The 14,863-nt window shown below is 37.4% G+C and overlaps 1 long non-coding RNA gene across 2 annotated transcripts; it reads left to right on the top strand.

The window, feature by feature from the left end:
* Positions 1-230: 230 nt before the first annotated feature.
* On the top strand, positions 231-10,085 carry LOC131523260 (uncharacterized). 2 transcript variants are annotated; one of them, XR_009266734.1, is made up of 4 exons: positions 231-738; positions 998-1,060; positions 8,220-9,051; positions 9,155-10,085. It is a non-coding gene; the product is annotated as an uncharacterized LOC131523260 (long non-coding RNA). The 2 variants fall into 2 exon arrangements; XR_009266735.1 differs by having other exon boundaries at positions 8,886-9,051.
* The last annotated feature ends 4,778 nt before the right edge of the window (positions 10,086-14,863 follow it).

Consider the following 14,863-nt stretch of genomic DNA (forward strand, 5'->3'; position numbering starts at 1 on the left):
TGTTTGACTGAACTGATAAAAACAACTCTAGCCAACACTGAGATCATTCTGCACGTGCACGCGCCTGAGTGACTTCGCGGGAGAAACAGCGCCGCCATATTTTTTTTTTACAGTCTATGGCAGTCGCGTAGCTAAGTTTGTAATTTTCCAAATGGGTGTAATTTATTAAATGATACTAATAAACGTCTTATTTCACTGTAACTTTATTTATTAACAATATTAAACGCTTGTTTTCATGGTCAATTACAGGTCGTTTCTTAGGTGCAAAATGATGATTCGTCCGTTTATGTTAGTCCCACCCACAATGTTATGTTTACGACCTAAGGATATAGTAAAATGCGGGCGTTTGTGAAGTTAAATTTGAAATTAGCCGAGTTAAGCAAACATAAATCAGATCAATTAAAAGTAAAAAAAAAAAAAAAAAGTAAAAGTATTAGCAATAAATCCGGACCGTCTACAAATGAAACCCGACAGACCACCTGAGGGTGCTGGATTTATCGATCAGAAACTTCTGAACCAAGTGTGTTTGAAGCATCATATTAGCATAACATTACAGTGTTTGATCCGCTAAACAGATGCGTCCTTTGTGGAAAGAAACACAGAAACATTGTGCTAGATCCTATTCAAACTGAATAATTTGCACATTATCTGCGCACATTTCTGCGGTCCTCGATGTGTGAACTGACAGAGACGTTTGATTATGAAATCATCAACGAAGCCCAGTTGTTTCACACTGAGGTAATGCTTTTTAATAAACTTCATTTAGTTAACGTTGGTTAATGCATTAACTAACATTAGCAATACATTTGTTACCGTGTTTATTCATCTTTGTTAACCAGCTCAGGCAAATGTTAACAGATACAACTTTTAATTTTAATAATGTCCTATTAGTAAATTTTGAAATGAACATTAACATAACTTACTAATGTTAATGCATGCTTTAAGTACGTGTAATTAACCTTGGTGCTGTATTTTTTGTTGGCAATTTGACATGCAGTTTTCATATGCTGCACACCTGGCCCACCCACTTAAACATTTCTGGCTACGCTAGTGGTCTATGGTAAGTTACAGTAAATAAATGTTATTTTTTTAGACTAAATTTAACGAGAAAATCATGCAACATATTCTATTTTTTTTTTTTTTTTGAGTGGACATTTAGAAAGTGTTTTATGAGTTGTAACGTTATATCCGAAGAAAAGTGGGTATAAGACAGTGTATGTCAAATTCAGGCGTCAGGTACTTAACGTTAAGTCAAGGGTTTCACTGAATAAATATTTGTACTTAACCTTAGACTTATCAAAACGTATATTTAAAAGGTGTAAATGTTTTATTTAAAACGTATATATTTATACACAAACTTACAACATATATAAAAACATCGAATACGCGTTGTATGATATGTCTGAGGGAAATTTAAGTGAAGAGAATGTGGTCTATCACCTTGTTTAATCCATAAAACACTTAATGTCAAAAGCTATGTTACTATAATGAATTTTAGCACATTTTGGCGTGTTGTATGATATTTTTTGTTTCCGTGACGTGAAAAGATATGAAGAGATCGCGCGGTCTTTCTCTCTTTTATAAGCCATTATGTTCAACCGAAATCTATTAAACGTGTAACGTAACTTAATGTAAACCACAGTAATGTGCTTATTTGAAGTTAACATGGGCGTGTTGAATGGGTAAACGTTTGCAAGTGTCCCGTGAAGTAAAAAGACGACATTAAACGTGACTAACAACAAGGTGAAATGTCGCTCTTTTCAAGCGAGGCAGATTAACGTTACACGGCGTTTCTGGTCTCGTGCAGGCGCTTCGGAAGAGAAATTCGTCGTTCCGAACGAAAATTAACAACTGAATCGTTTCACAAGGCCGTTCAAAGCCTCTCAGTCAGTTCCCTAGGTAGTGAAGCATTAGATGGTGTACACGAGTCACTGGGAAAGACGTGATCAGTAGTGATGGGTCGTTCTTGAACGATTCGTTCTTTTGAACGAATCTTTAATGTGACTCGGGAAGAACGAATCGTCTCAGGGAATGATTCGTTCAGTCGCGCATGTATGAAGGTAGATTTGGTGCAAAACAACTGAGCGTCTGTGACAGCGGAATTTGTAGTTGTAGAGAATAGTCACACATGTGTATCAGTAAATTTGAGGCCACAGACAAAAGTTGCAAACTTGTAGATTTTTTTCTCTCTCCCACAAACACAACACTACAGTTACACCTTCTCGAATCCTTCATTGCAGATACACAAATCCTATTCTACGAATCACAAATCAAGAAACTCGTACGCTCACATGTTTTGCTACTATTGCTGCAGTGAATATGGTGCAAAACACACTCACACACCTGCATCAAAAATGTGAAGTCATGACTAATTTTGTACATCCGCAATTAGTATTTGAATCCTTGCAATGTGATTTGCACACTTGTAGAATGTTTTCTTACATATATATATATTTTATTGGATGCTTTTTCTAGCACAAACACAAGTACATAAAGATAACGGCTTGAATCTGCTGCTACGAGTCTCAGATGCTGTTTTTCACTTGCAAATTACAAGTTTCTGTGTGACAAATGGTGCAAAAGTGATTTGTGCATCTGTAGAGGCAGCGGTGGCCAATCTGCAGAGATCAGAGAATTTCGGCCAATCAGAAGAGCTTTGAGCGCCTATCAGCGAGAAAAAAAAAAAAAACTTTCGCGAGCTTGAGCATCTTCCGGAGCGGAGAGTTACACAATAAAGGTGTGTTTCTTTCTTGCTTTTTCTGAAATCACTCACCGTTATTGTCACGAATCTGGTCTGCACTCCCGTTCATTCACCACTAGAGGTCACCCGCTCACCACATGGACTGCATTTCCCATCAGCCATCTCACCAATCACATGCACACAGCTGTCACCAATCACTCATTTCACTAATCACACGCACACCTGATCACACAGCATCACTGATCACACACACTATTTCAACCCTGGACATTCTCTCCCTCGTTGCCGAGTATTGTACGCATTATTGCTGCCCTACAGAGCCCTATTAGTTTTCCTAGCCTTGCCTTGCCTAGCCTTTGTCGGATTGTGTTTTCCCCTGCCTGGACTATCGCTCACGTTTTTGATTACCTCTCTTGTCTAGCCCTCTTGATACTGTTCGCTGTCGCCTGACCCACGCCTGTTTCAGTTTACTCTTTGCATTGCCTTTATATACCTGTTTGCCATTGTTTGACCCTGCCTGTTTGACCACGTCTCTGTTGCCAATAAAGTCTGCAAAGGGATCCGCACGCCTCTCGTCTCGTCAGCCCTGTAACAGTTATACTGTACAGTATATTTGTTTATAGTTTAAATATTAAATGAGTTTAGCTCCAACCCTGATAAAACTCACTTACCTGTAGCCTTCTAGAGAAGTGTCGCGCCCCGCAGTTCGAAGAATGAAACAAAGACTTGGAGTTTTGATTCTAGAAAAATTAGATTTTATTCGGCCGATATAAAACCGAAGCTCTCTCTTCAGAAAAGCTTCTCGACTGTTCTTTGTCTCTGGTTTATATACAAGCCATTTAAGGCGGATTCTAAGGTTAAGTCATATGCATACATTTCACTTGTGTATGTAACTCTATCTGTCCCAGAGGAGAAGAGACCCTCTAGAATTTGTTATGGGGGAGAAAGCCCCCTCCTCATTTCTTCCAGATGTGCTTTGCCACGTACGCACTTTGACACAAAGGCCTTCAGAATATATTGGAAGATTCAACAGATACCTTATAAGCAAAATTCACCTTGATTATGTCTAAATAATTCTGATTAATATCCATAAAAATCTTCTACACTAGTAGTCCTAATCAGTGTTGGGCAGTAACTAGTTGCTAGTAACTTAGTTACTGTAATAATATTACTTTTTGCAGTAACTAGTAGTGTAACTAATTACTAATAAGATGTCAGTAATAATATTACAGGTACCATCCATAAAACAGCTTAGTTACTTAGCTAAACTAAATTAAATTAGGGTTAAAGCTAAACACTGCAGGACAGTGGCCCACGTACCAAGTTTGCCCATCCCTGCTTCAACTCACAAAGAGGCTTCATAAAAGATAAACCCGTTAATTAAATAGATTATTATGAGAGTGTCATATACAAGAAAATGCACCTTTATTGGTATTTGCTGCTGTCCGCTCCGGAAGATGCTCGCAGCTTTTATTATTTTATTATTACCCCCTGCTCTTTCGGGTGCCAACGGATATGCACCTAAACTACACTGTAAAGAGTTTGCTGTAAATTTTACAGTAGCTGGATGTATCATTACTGTATTCTCATTTAAAATATTATTCCTGTATTGTCAATATTAGTACTGTTCAGTTTATTTAAATGCTTTACCTGTATAAAACAATGTAATTGCAGTACAACACTATATACCATATTATTTTACAACCCCAATCCCATAAAGATCACAATAACTCATTAGCATTTGTCTTTATAATATTCTTTTTAATTGTTGAACATGTTCTTTTTAAAAATACAAATGACAAATCTTCATCTCTAGCATGCACTAGCTGAAAAAGGACATCACCACAGTCCCCATGGGGTAGCATGGCAAAACAGACTTCACAGAAATAAAAATACAGTAAAAATTTGTTTGTGTTGTTGTGTTAAATTTCAGTAATTTTGGCAAAGTTGACAAGCTCTCTGATGAGAAACACCATGAGGGGATTCAGGCTGATGCTTTGTCTTTGCACCCTCTTTCCAGAACTCCATCTGGTCTGTGACTCTGAATGGTATGCCACCAGGGTTGATTCTCGGAATGAACCTGCAAGCACAAGAAAAAACAATATTTCAAACAAGTGTTTACAGAATTTGCCCTAACTGCCAGATTTTATGCTGTATGCACTTCGAGATTAATAAAAACAATATATACTCTCTGAATGCACCTACAAGGAAGGTGCATAATTAGTTGATAATCCATCACAAATCATTAAATTTATAATCCATTCCTTATACTGCATTCCTGTAGATCAAACAGTAGATCAAAGTCAAGTCAAGTCATCATTATGTTATATAGCGCTTTTTACAATGTAGATGCTGGAGAAGAGTCAGATTGTACAGATTGCTCATCTGGTTCCTGAGGTCTTGTCCCGATGGCCGTCTAGGGGACAGGGTCTTCACTGGGGATCAGTCTCTGGGGTTCATCTAGGTGTCCTGGTCTCCGCTGACGTTCAGGGCTGTAGAGGTCATCTCTAGGTGCTGATCCACCATCTGATCTGGATACAGTCTGGATCTGGTGGCTACGGTGATCTCGGAATAAGAAAGAAACCGACTAATATTAGCGTAGATGCCATTCTTCTTACGATGTAACAAGTACCTCGGGTGTTATGGGAAGTGTTTCCGGTTCTGGTTGACCTAATTAATGCAGCCTAACAATCCTTTAACAGATTTGAATATTAAAAGCGTATTAGTGTCTTATGTATACGCCAGGTTAAAGAGATGTGTCTTTAATCTAGATTTAAACTGAGTGTGTCTGCCTCCCGAACAGTGATAGGTAGATTGTTCCAGAGTTTGGGCGCTAAATAGGAAAAGGATGATTTTGATATTCTAGGTATTATCAAGTTTTGAGAACGCAGTGGACGTGAAGTACTATAGTGTGATAAGAGCCCGCTCAAGTACTGAGGCGTTAAACCATTCAGGGCCTTATAAGTAATTAGCAAGATTTTAAAATCTATACGATGTTTAATAGGGAGCCAGTGCAGTGTTGACAGAACCAGGCTAATGTGGTCATACTGTCACGGGTCAGGGTGCCTTCCAGGCTCCTCTTGCTGTCTGTGTTGTCCTGTCATGTTCGGCAGCTCGTGGTCTGGGCAATCAGCGCTGATGGTGCAGCGGGAGTGCTCGGATCACGAGCTGACTCTTCCCCACCTGTCGCTTATTCCCCCCCGCTTATTAAACGTGCAGAACAACCACCCAATAAAGCATTACAATAATCTAACCTCGAGGTCATGAACGCATGAATTAACGACATAACCACAAACTAGAAAATAATAATAATAAAAAAGCAGTAATTGAAAATACTGTTTGGGTAACTTAACTCAATAATATGTGTACATAATGCAGCACAATTTGCTTTGGATTAAAGCATCTGGCAATGTAAATATAATGTAAAATCAAATGTATTTTGGGTTACCTAATTTCAATAAAAGCTGGCCATATTGTGATTCTAAGTTAAGTTAAGTCGTGACGTATTGTCAATTATGGTGACCCATACTCAAAATGGTGCTCTGCATTTAACCCATCCAAGTGCACACACACAGCACACACACACCGAAATGGGCAGTGGGCAGCCTTACTCCAGTGCCCAGGGAGCAATTAGGGGTTCGGTGCCTTGCTCAAGGGCACCTTAGTCATGGTATCAAAGGTGGAGAGAGTGCTGTTCATTCACAATCTTTCAATTCCTGCAGGTGCTGGAATCGAACCAGCAACCTTCAGGTTACGAGCCCAACTCCCTAACCATTAGGCCACGATTACCCCATAGTAGCATCCCATGTAACAGAGTCACAATCCTGTTAGTGTTATTTTAGTTTATGGTCAGAAAAAAAAGGGGAAAAAACTACCATACAATAACAGAACTTACAGGTTATAATAAAATAAACAACATTCATAATATTTCTTAGCCAAACTTCCCATATATTGCTAGTCCGTTCCTATACAACCCGTTCTGTGTGTTAGTGAGCAGCAGCCAGTGTCTAATTCAGCTAATATAGTAGTTGATGGCAGTTTACTCACCTGTTGTTACCACCTCTATGATTCAATCACAGGAAAACACTCCAATACACCTCCGTTGCAAGTGACATACCAATAGATTAAAACCTGAAAATAAAATACAAAAGATGTACATAACAGCGATGTGTCTTAGCTCATTTTTCTTTACTATTTTCACGTTAGCTCGCTGTTATGTAACATCTGACATAACCTGCGATAAAAAGGCAGTGTAGAGTTATTATGCTTCCCTGATTAAAAATTTACTTGGAATTTAACTAACTTACCAGCTGATGTAATCACTGTTGCGATGATGGCTCCGAAATACACCCTCGACGTTGCAGACGATAAGATCCACAAACTTGAACATAAAAAAACGAAGAACTATAAAGAATAACAAAAACCTGATACAGTGTAGCTCTTCTGATTCGTCGAAATTCTCTGATCTCTGCAGATTGGCCGCCGCTGCCTCTACAGATGCACAAATCACTTTTGCACCATTTGTCACACAGATATGTGGTGCAAAAGGGAGAGTGCGCGAAACTTGTAATTTGCAAGTGAAAAACAGCATCTGAGACTCGTAGCAGCAGATTCAAGCCGTTATCTTTATGTACTTGTGTTTGTGCTAGAAAAAGCATCCAAGAAAATATATATATATATGTAAGAAAACATTCTACAAGTGTGCAAATCACATTGCAAGGATTCAAATACTAATTCGCGGATGTACAAAATTCATCCGCGACTTCACATTTTTGATGCAGGTGTGTGAGTGTGTTTTGCACCATATTCACTGCAGCAATAGTAGCAAAACATGTGAGCGTACGAGTTTCTTGATTTGTGATTCGTAGAATAGGATTTGTGTATCTGCAATGAAGGATTCGAGAAGGTGTAACTGTAGTGTTGTGTTTGTGGGAGAGAGAAAAAAATCTACAAGTTTGCAACTTTTGTCTGTGGCCTCAAATTTACTGATACACATGTGTGACTATTCTCTACAACTACAAATTCCGCTGTCACAGACGCTCAGTTGTTTTGCACCAAATCTACCTTCATACCGCATGCGCAACATCCTATAGGGTCTGCACTGAATTAGTTCATCTCTCGAGTCTTCGGGTTTGAGTCGTTCATTCACGTTACAGCCTCATAAGCTAAACCTATGCAGTCTGAGGGAAAAAAGACTTAATAATAATAATAATAACCAACTCTTTAGTTTATTACATTTGTTACCACATTCAGTGTTATGGAAAAGAACCATCATGACAGAAATTCACACATTTGTAAACTGTAATAAATAAAAAGCTACAATTTGAGACCAGAAACACATCACGTAACTGTAAGAGTAAATAATAATAATAATAAAAACTGTGCACCTGTTTGTAAGGAAGGTTGTAAATGAATTCATGTATCTGTCCAATGCTGTCATGTCACGTGACAAAAGAACTAAAGACTCGAAAGACTCGAGATGAACTAATCAATTCTCTTTCCGGCTCTGACTGCATAGGTTTAGCTTATGAGACTGTCACGTGATGAACGAACGACTCAAACCCGAAGACTTGTCAGATAAGAGGTGAGGTGACCTATTCGTAGACTAAAGACCCAGGTAAACAATGAATTAATCTTTTCTGTTTCTTATACATTATAGTTTTGTATTGTTTGTAGTGTGATCAACGTTTGCATACATAGTAGATGTGTTAGGGAAGTAGCACGTAACATTTGAATTATATTTTGCTAAAATGAACGAAATGACTCGAAAAAAGATTCGTTCATTTTGCTGAACGAGACTCAAAGGTCAGAGTCAGTAAAATGATCCGAACTTCCCATCACTAGTGATCAGTAAACACTGGGACAACTGATCAATCAATTTGTAAAACGTCACCATTTATCAACAATAGGCAGGACCGTTATATTTTGATATTATTTTATGCTATTTGAGGTAACTTAGCCCTATAATATGAAATGTACATGTTCTATTACAAATCCAGTCAACATCAATGGTCCCTGTTGTGCAATGGATTGTGGAATGAATTTGTGCCAAAAAAAAAAAAAAAAAGGTTGCAACTTCTGTTTAATCAAATATTTAATTAACTGATATTGATACATTGTAAATTATTTAAAAGCCATCATTTCATTTTTTTTAACTTAAAATGTACTTTTCTTTCTCCATCAGGGTGTGGCCAAAGGTTTAAGTGGTGCTTTGTTATTGTTGCAAGATTACAGATGCAACCCAGTCAGTTCTTCCAAGGCACCAAACACTAGCTCTTGACCAGACCGCTCCACTGCAACTACATACTGTGTGTACCGTCAAAACTAGGAGTTTATTGTTTTCATTCCAGGTAATATGTGTAAATGTTTAGAGTTTTTACTACAATTATAATGTGCTTTACTGTTCTCAGTGGCATCTACGCTAATATTAGTCTGTTTCATTCTTATTCCAAGGTGAATGTAGCCACCCAGATCCAGTACGTATCCAGATCAGATGGTGGATCAACACCTAGAGATGACCTCTACAGCCCTGAATGTCAGCGGAGACCATGTCAGCTAGATGAGCCCCAGAGACTGATCCCCTCCAAAGACCTTGTTGGCCATCGGGACAAGACCACGAGAACCAGATAAGTCCTCTGCTCAGTCTGACCTGTGTTGCAGCCTAGAATTAAACTACGCCATGCTGGTTTCGTCTGGCCAGAGGAGAACTGCCCCCCCTCGGCTGAGCCTGGTTTCTCCCAAGGTTTTCTACTCGATCTCTGTCACCGATGGAGTTTTGGGTCCTTGCCGCTGTCACCTTTGGCTTGCTTATTTGGGGACACTTGGCTGATTGCACAGACATTATTAGAAGAGAACTAAACTGGATGATGTTGACACTGAATCACCAATGAACTGACTTTAACTGGAAAAATGACTTGTTAATGTCCTCTTGCATTATTGACAAACTATTTTCCTCTTTGACTCTGTAAAGCTGCTTTGACACAAATCAGTATTGTATAAAGCGCTATGTAAATAAAGGTGACTTGATTTGATTTTATATACTGTAACACCTGGTTCATTATATTATTTATTTATTTCTTTTTTACTTCTGCCTCATTTTAAAGATATAATTGCAAACAGTAATAATATTTGTAAAAGTTTGTTTGCTAACATTTAGTTTAGCTTGTTTAGTTTTTTCTTAGTTCTTAGTTCACACAAAGTTTAAACTGAATTTTGCAGTTGTATTACAGATGTAATGTGTGTCAACTGGAGCTTTAAAGGGATAGTTCACCCAAAAATGAAAATTTGCTGTTAATTTACTGACCCTTAGGCCAGTACATCTTAAGATGTAGGTGACTTTTTTTTTCTTTCATTCCTGTATGTTTAGTTTGTATGAAAAATTGTATAAATGGAGATTGTTATTAAATAAAGGCTATTATGTGTTGTAAAGTGTGTGTTTTTAGTGATTGATAAACACCAGTTAATCATTTTTAATATTATTTTTAAAACTATAAAAATATATGTTTATGTGGTGCCCCAGCAATTTCTTATGATGCCCAAATAATAAATCTTAGTTGAGGTAACATATAAAACTAGTTCACTAAAAGTTGAGCCAACTAAAAAATAGCAATTCAGATACCACATTGAAGTCAGAAATTGACCGAACGTAAAATGTCTGTGGAACTTTTTACTAAATAATAACTAATTGAAACCACTTGAAATGTTTTACAGTGTGTTAGTGAGGCCAGCAGGGGGCTGCTCACCATGTGGTCTGTGTGGGTCCTAACGCCTCAGTGACGGGGACACATTCTGTAAAAGGCACCGTCCTTCGGATGAGACTTTAAACCAAGGTCCTGACTCTCTGTGGTCATTAAAAATCCCAGGACGCTCTTCGAAAAAGAGTAGGGGTGTAACCCTGGCATCCTGGCCAAATTTGCCCATTGGCCTCTGACCATCATGGCCTCCTAATTATCCCCATACACTGATTGGCTTCATCACTCTTTCTCCTCTCCACCAATTAGCTGGTGTATGGTGGGCGTTGCATCATCCAGGTGGCTGCTGCACATTGGTGGTGGTTGAGGAGATTCCCCCCTTCTATGTAAAGCGATTTGAGTACCCAGAAAAGTGCTATATAAATGTAACGAATTATTATTACCGTGTTATTATATATATATATATATATATATATATATACACACACACATGCACACACATACACACAGAACAGTTTTATTTATATTAAATTATTCATTTTTATTAATATTTAATGATTAATCTTCGGCACTTTATTGCTGCTTTTGCATATAATTAAAAAATAATCATTTTAAGTTTTGATTTACATAATTTAAAACTGCATTATATATATATATATATATATTGACCCATACAATTATATATACCTATATAATAATTAAAAATGACCAAACAAACTGCATATGTATATACATAAACACATTATATTCAATTACTATTTTACTATTTTATGTAAATGTAATTCTAAGTACATATTGTATACATAGCCATCACATTACGTAATATAAATATTTCATATTTAATTAATCACATGCTTCAATGAGTTAACTTTTCCTCTAAGGAATATTTGTAAATGCTAACAAACAAAATAATGAATGCATCTGTTGTCCTCTAAAAGTTCTTCTACCCTCTAAGAATTGTGTAACTTCTCTAATTAATACGAATCAACAAACACAAGACACACACACGCACACTAATTCTTACAGCTGTTCCGCTCTGAAGCTACTCAAGACTGCTGACACAAGGTGGTACAAATTATGCATTTCCCACAGGGGTGTCCAGTCAGTAGCAAACTGTTACAGCAGATGACTGTCCTATCAGCACCTCCCTCCTACACACAACACAAACATACACATATCAAAACCCTCACAATCTCCTCATCCATCCATCCATCCATCCCTCAGATGGAAGCGTGGGAGGAGAAGGAACAGATGGAGACTGGAAAAAGAGACGGACATAGCAGGAACACCCAGTGAGAGAGAGAGGAAGAGGGGATTACGGGAAGGACTCACTGTACTCTGTTAAAAAAAAAAGAAAATTCAATTCAAGTTAATTAACTTTATTTATAGCACGCATAACAGTGGCGATTGTCTCCAAGCAGCTTTACAAAGTGGCAGAACTAAAGGCCCAAGTGAGCAACCAAGCAAAGAAATGCACTTAGACTGACACGAGAATACATCCTGGCAAGGGCCGCTTGAGCTGAAAATGGAGAGAATAGATCAAAGAGACACTCTGCTGTAGTCCTGAAGGATAGACTCCAGGGAAAACTGGTCATCTGACCGATCTTTGCTAGAGTTTTCACTGAATTTCAGGGAGGTGAGAGCAGCAGAGAGGTGAATAATCAATAAACTTTCTAATTAGCAAAATAAATTTGAAAATACGAGGGAGTATTGGGATTGGTTAGCTGAGTAAATAAATGCACAAAATAGTGTGTGGCTATAGAAAATGAATCATATTAAGCTTTGTAGTAAAAAAAATCTGACAAATGTGATTTAAGTGGTGTTATTTAAGGTATAAAATAAACATCTCTGTCATGTTATATAATAATCATTTTGTGTGACACTGAATTTGTCAGTATTTATTTGTGACCGTGGACCACAAAATCAGTCATAAGGGTAAATGTTTTGAAAATGAGATGTATACATCTTCTGAATAAATAAGCTTTCCATTGATGTATGGTTTGTTAGGATCAGACAATATTTGGCCGGGATACAACTATTTGAAAACCTGGCATCTGAGGGTGCAAAAAAATCAAAATATTGAGAAAATCGCCTTTAAAGTTGTCCAAATGAAGTTCTTAGCAATGCATATTACTAATCAAAAATGAAGTTTTGATATATTTACATTATTATCTTTATATATTTACAGTATTATCAGTTTTATCTTTACTTAATAACCTAATGATTGGCATAAAAGACAAATCGATAATTTTGACCCATACAATGAATTGTTGGCTATTGCTACAAATATACCCATGCGACTTATGACTGGTTTTGTGGCCCAGGGTCACATTTATTTATTTATTTATTTATTTGCCCAAGACCACTTTTATTTGCACACAGTTGTGCAATCTTAATATTTGTCAGATTAAATTAAATTAAATATACATTGATAGAAAATGCGGATGGGGACTCCATAAATTATGTCAAACGCCAAAAAAACCTGGCACGATCAAACACAGTGCGAATGACGATTTTCAGTTTTACTAATTAGTAAATATTTGGCTTATATGGCTTCAGAAGCTTAAAACTGTAGTACACAAATAATTTTAAATAGTTCTGTGGTATTTTTATGGTATTTTTTTGTCATTTCTGGAGCTCGACAGCAGTCGCGCCCATTCCCTTTTCACTCAGTACACCATGATGGTGAGTAAATATTGACAGAACGTTAGTTTTTGTGTGAATTATGAAAACGATCTCTTCAAAGGCTGAATAAGGATTGGAGCAATAGGTCAATCATGGCATAGCCTATGTCTCACCCCACCCAAGTTATTTTGAGATCTTAAAACAATGCTGTTCAATGTGACCTGTTCTAAATGTGGATACGTTTTTCAATATCAATCAACAACACAGCCTTTACTCTCCATATGTGTGTGTATGTGAGTGTGTGTGAAGCGTGAACTGCAAACTCCCCTTTGAGCTTCTTGATAGAGTGTGTTTACGTGGATGTTTTCGGTTTCTCGTGTTACTGTAATGCAAGCCTGTTATCTTTCAGTGGCCAGTGTGTTGCTGCCCCGCAGCGTGTATGTGTGTGTGCTGTGAAATATTAATGCAGCGTTTCACTTCAGCTTCATTTAACCCCACAGAGCAGCCTGTCAATCAGTAAGCCCCGCCTCTTCTGTAGAATGACCTCACTCTGTTCCACTGCAGCAGGGACTCCCTCACAAACACAGACAGTTCAAATGCTGATTGCTGCATTCTTAAACAGTCCACTCGTTATGCACTCATATCTCATTGCCCCTGCTGTGCATTTTTCTTCCGACCATATGGGCTTCCCCACCTCTCTCTCACACACACACAGCTTTGAGTCTTTCCCAGACCACTCTGGAGTTGTGCCAAACTGCGCACTGACTGATCATTCAACTCCAGTGATGCTCCGTGGAAATTCGACCGATGAGAGACAGTTAAAGAAAAGCAAACGTAGCGGACACAGAAAAAATAAATGATCATAAATTATGGGTTTGGGAGATTGTTGAAAACATGAGCGACATGGATGGATTTTCATAAAGGTTTAAAATAAAGAGATAAGCCCAAAAATGAAAATCTACTCAACCTCAGACCATCCAAGCTGTGGATGAGTTTGTTTTATTACATTACTTACTCGCCGATGGATGGATCCTTTCTGGCAAAAAAGAGTCTTCTCTAAATAATATTGCTTTCTCCGTTAAAATTAAAATTATGGATTTGTTTCTTACAAACACAGCTTTTCACTTCACAATATGTTAATTGATGGACTGGAGTTGTATGAATTACTTGTGGACTATTGTGTTGGTTTTATCATTCTGACGGCACCCATTCACTGCAGAGGATCCATTGGTGAGCAAGTGATGTAATGCAAAATATTTCCAAATACGTTCCAATGAAGAAGTAAACTCATCTACATCTTGGATGGTCTGAGGGTGAGTTTTTTCAAAGCAAATTTTCAAAGTCTGACAAGGTGATTAAGGACTCTTACGTGAAGCAGAGGCATCTTGCATCAAATGGTTTATTTTGATAATGACCAGCTGACATTGTCCCACTTATTACATTGTGAATAAACAAAATAGATAAATAAATTGACAGGATATATAGATTTTGAGTTAAAATCATTTTATTGCATGAGAAGAAAAAAAACCTGAGGAGATCATAAACCACGTTTTGTAGAAAATCAGTTGCTTGGAATAGTTTTATGGTATTTTACACAAATATATGTTTGCGCAGTATGATAATTGACCAGTCGGAATAAATTTTTTCATCTGTTTTCTAAATATATATCTTAATCATCTAATTTTGAAATATTTTATCCATGCATGTGCTTTATTTTTTTACAAAGATGTTCTGTACACCTCTTTTTTTAAATATTTCCTTTAAAGTTGGCATGAAATTGAAAATTCATCTGTTTTCTTAATGCATATTGATGATATTATTGTGAAGAATTCATCCATGCATATGT

This window comes from Onychostoma macrolepis, chromosome 17 (genome assembly GCF_012432095.1).
Source record: "Onychostoma macrolepis isolate SWU-2019 chromosome 17, ASM1243209v1, whole genome shotgun sequence".
NCBI classification, from domain to species: domain Eukaryota; kingdom Metazoa; phylum Chordata; class Actinopteri; order Cypriniformes; family Cyprinidae; genus Onychostoma; species Onychostoma macrolepis.